This window comes from Propithecus coquereli, unplaced genomic scaffold (genome assembly GCF_000956105.1).
Source record: "Propithecus coquereli isolate 6110/MARCELLA unplaced genomic scaffold, Pcoq_1.0 Scaffold25, whole genome shotgun sequence".
Classification (NCBI taxonomy): Eukaryota; Metazoa; Chordata; class Mammalia; order Primates; family Indriidae; genus Propithecus; species Propithecus coquereli.
Genome location: NW_012148063.1, coordinates 11,890,779 through 11,895,412, shown reverse-complemented (window position 1 = coordinate 11,895,412; position 4,634 = coordinate 11,890,779).

Below are 4,634 nucleotides of genomic sequence, written 5' to 3'. Positions count from 1 at the left end.
TGTGTTAATTCTCTTAAAATCTGCATACTACACAGATTTCTTGATGATGTTGAACACGTGCAATGACAAACCTTTTTCATATAGAAGATATGACATAGGGTTAAAACAGGGCTTCTTAAATAACTATAAACATGAAATATCTAAAATTGTACTTCTGGAGTAGGGTTTTTTAAATAACTAGAAGAGGATATGAAAATATTTAACAGCCACTCATAATTAGCTCAAACCGAATTAAATATTTGAAGTATAGAATTCAAATAACCACATCCTCACAGCTTAGACACTCACAAAAAGAGAGCGCTCATCAGTGTAAGGCAGCTTGGATAACAAATTTAGGAAACATCAGGCTCTTTATAGAAGGTTCTAAAGCGAGGTGCAGATGGAAGTGAATCATCTAATTGATAGCGAATTATAGGAAAAGGACGTCAGAGGATGACTGAAAAATCTAAATTTATCACGATCTTCAAATCATTGCTTCAAGTCAGTGCTTCTGCTCCGCATCTAACAAGTCAGGAAAGGAAACCAGCGTTGCTTGGTAATACGGAGGCCTTATACTTAAGTTGCAGAATATTTGGGGATAAGAGCCCAAAACAAACAGGTTATTATTTTATTGCTCCCTCTAAAAATAAATATTGTACGTGGAGCTAGGAATTGAAGCATATACCATGAAAGAATACCAAGGTGTTCCTCCGTCAGTGCTCAGCCTGGGCCAAATTTTACCCATATTCCACTTTACAGCTATGGCTTCATGGAAAACACAAAAATATACTCTTGAAATATTTACTGTCTTGTATTCCCCTGGTAGACTTCAGAGATTAACAGCCCCCCACCAGCTATAGGAGGTACAGATAAGTGTATGGTTGGAAAGACAAATGCTGCTGTCACAAGCACATGCTTGAAGTCTTTCTGAATGATAAGTCCTCAAAACAAACAAACACAGAAAAACTGTTGCAGATACATTGTTGTTCATTGGCTGTAAGAGTGCATGGCATTGCCACTGCTGTCCGAGGAATCTGTGCAGATCCTCTGGCCAGGCCCTCCCTGACATTGCGTCCCAAAGACACCACTCCCCTCAGAAGACTTTCTATGCCTAGCAACAAGGAGAATGTTCTCTTTTTATACTGAAAAACAATTTATCAAATGTATCAGGCCTCCTTAATTCCATAATCTTGATCGCAGACCACATATATGTTTTCAAGAGTGCCTGAATTGCCTTCATACTTTCAGAGGGATTTTTTCATACTTCGGTTTTCAAATTTCTCCCACACCCTCTCCTCACTAATTTTTGCCTTATACTTATTTGAAGAAATAGAAACCAAAAGGTCCTGCTGTGGTCTGAATGTTTGTGTCCCCCCAAATTCATACGGTGAAATCCTAACCCCCAAAGTGATGGTATCAGGAGGTAGGGCCTTTGAGATGTAATTAGGTCATGAGGGCAGAGCATGAATGGGATTCCTGCCCTTCCAAAACAGGCCTGAAAAGAGACTCTTTGCCTCTTCCATGGTGTGAGGACAGGGTAAACAGATGGCTGTCCACAGACCAGTGAGCAGGACCTCACTGGACAGCGACTTTGCCGAGACTTAATCTTGGACTTCACAGCCCCCAGAACTGTAAGAAACAAATATTTCTTATTTATAAGCAGTCAGTTTAGGGTATTTTCTTATAGCAGCTGAAATGGTCTATGATAGATCCCTTTATATTTAAATAAATTCATCTGCATCTGTAACCAATTTTTCTTCCCTTCCATTGGGAGCAATGCAGGAAGTCCTTCTTCTCTCCTCAAAGCTTATCTTTGCACATGCACAGCAGATCTCACCCACTTCCTGATTAATTACCTTCTTTGGTAACACATTCTGTTTTAAGCATCATCAATTTCTTTCTCTCCTATAGGTTAGTCCTTTCAGTATGCGTCATATAAGCTCTGGTTTCCCACCTTTAAAACATGAAATAAACAATCCCTTTCTTGACTCTACTTCTCTGTCATGCTGTCTACCTCCTTCTTATAACTAAACTATCCAAAACTGTTGTATATGCAAACTGATTCTATTTTTACCTCCTATTATTCTGCAACCCACTCCCTACAGGGTTTTCTCCCTATGTATTTTTATCGTTATTGAATAGTTGGTGCCTAACATATCACCAAAACAACCTGTGAATCAGAGAAAGCTGAGTTTATTTCTAAACATGGTGAGGAAGAACTCTATCTCCACATTCTCAATAGCATCTCAGGTGGGAAAACCAAAGTTGGGATGTTCACTGGGATAGTCACTGATGGGTCTTTCAATGTGAAGGCTTTTTAGGATGGCCAAAGGATACCATTCACCTTGCCTTCTACTATTGTGAGTGGTAAACAGTGTCTTTTGAGCTTTAACCACTCCTCTGGTCCCCATATGCCCTGGCACACTTGAGTTTATGCATCTGTCTCTAAATTTATTGTTAGATTTTGTGGAAAACATTCTATCTTTGCAGCATCAAATTTCTCAGCTCTCATTTTCTTCTAGTCTACTGCAATAAAGCTTATATCTTTACCATTCTAGAGAAAATATATGGAAAATTCTGGTAAATATCACCAGTGACATTCTTCTCTGTAAATCCATTAGAAATGTTTCATTCACTCTCTTACTTAAGTACTTTGAATTATTCAATCATATTGAAAACTCGTTGTCTTTGATAGACTGCCTGCATCGTGAATGTTGGTCTTCCACAGATGATGTCTTTTGCCCCTATTTTTCTAATTCTCTACCACTTTTTCTGAAATACTATTCCCTCCCTCAGTTTCAACTATCATCATGGTCATGCCTTGCAAAACTCCATTTCTAGCTGTGAGAGTCTATTGAGTATTAAACCCAATAATTTCAATTTCTTGCTTGATAAACTATCTAATAGTTACAAAGACATTTCAAACCCAGATGTCCCAAACAAAATGTCTTAATCTGTTTGTGCTTCTATAACAAAACACCTGAGATGGGGTAATTTACAAAGAACAGAGATATATTTCTTACAGCTCTGGAGACTGGGAAGTCCAAAATCAAGGGAGTGCATTTAGTAAGGACATCCTTGCTGCATCGTCCCATAGTGGAAGGGCAAGAGAGCCTGTGTGCCTGCTACGGAAGGGACCGAACTCACTTTTGTAACAAATCCACTCCTATGGTAATGGCACTAATTCATTCATGAGGGCAGAGCCCTTGTGCCCCAAGCACCTCCCAGAGGTCCCACCACTCAACATTGTTGCATTGGGGATTAAGTTTCCAACACTTGAACTTTGGGAAACACATAAACCATAGCACCAAATTTATTATTTTATTATCTTTTGAACCCAAACCCAACTCTCCCTCCTGCTATTGGTATCTTCTAAACGGCATTATCTGTGACCCTGTCCGCCAGTCTGGAAGAGTGATAATCATCACAAATCCATCCATCTTCCTTCCCAGCTCTAATATTAGAGCAGTCATCAAGTCCCATAAAAATATTTAGGGACTAGTGCAGAAGATTTCCCTCTATCACAAATTAGCACCTACAGCCATTAACTGTCTCATCTCTTACCTGAATGATTTCAATCACCTTTAACTAGTCTCTCTGCTTTTTAGTTAATGCTTTTTCTGGCCAGTCTTCTATTTTACTGTTTTATCAAACACAAATATGATCATGAGATTTCTCAATTAAAACAACTTTGGTGGCTTTCAGCATGAGATTCTTCACTGTCCAACTTTCCTGTTCTTCTGCATACTTATTTCTGACCCTTTCCCCCTTGATAGACTCAAATCAATAACTATGCTTGGAATCATTCTCTGACATTGGCAAATAAATTAATGTCTCTGTATTCTTTCCTCCTTATACCCCTGTGCCCCTTGCTGGCTTGATAAACTCCTACCCATTGTTAACAGCCCAACTAATATTTGTCCCTGGAAGTTGTCCCCAACTCACCTAGGCTCTCCCTTTCTAATGTTGCCATGTAAATATTTCCTCTATGATAATACCCACTTCATCATATGGAAGTATTTATATGCATATCTTTACCCCTTACTAAGAGCTCGTGTACTCACTAATTAGTTTTGTAATTTTCTCACAAGATATATTGATGTTAATAAATGCAAGATAAGTGAATTGTAAGTTAAAAGAAATGGATAACAGTTTAGAAGTAATAGTTTGAAAAGGCACAAAGCAGAATACCTCAAAGCCAGGCTATTTTTATAATATTACAGGCAATAGTGAGTCATTGAACATGTTAGAGCAGAAAAGTAATTATTATTATATCAATTATTATAGCATATGATTGATGGACTGGAAGAGAGAGATTTGGAGAACAAAAAGATAGATATACAATAGAAATAAAAAAATTTAATTCTTTAAAAACTACAAAAGAAAAAACAGATTTCTTTGAGGAACATACTTTCTGTAAACATATTTATATCAGTGGCTGAATTCACCAAAGCAATTTTATGGTCTAGAATGTGCTGTTACTATGCTTGGCATAGTGGAATAAACTGAGGATTAAATGCATGGGTCCCATCCAGGTACATCTTAGTGACTAGAGTTCCCCAGTTACCATATTAAGCACAATAGAATAAAGAAAGAAAGAATGAGTAAAACGTTTGAAGTGCTTTGAGAGCACAAAAAAGACATCTAAATATGAC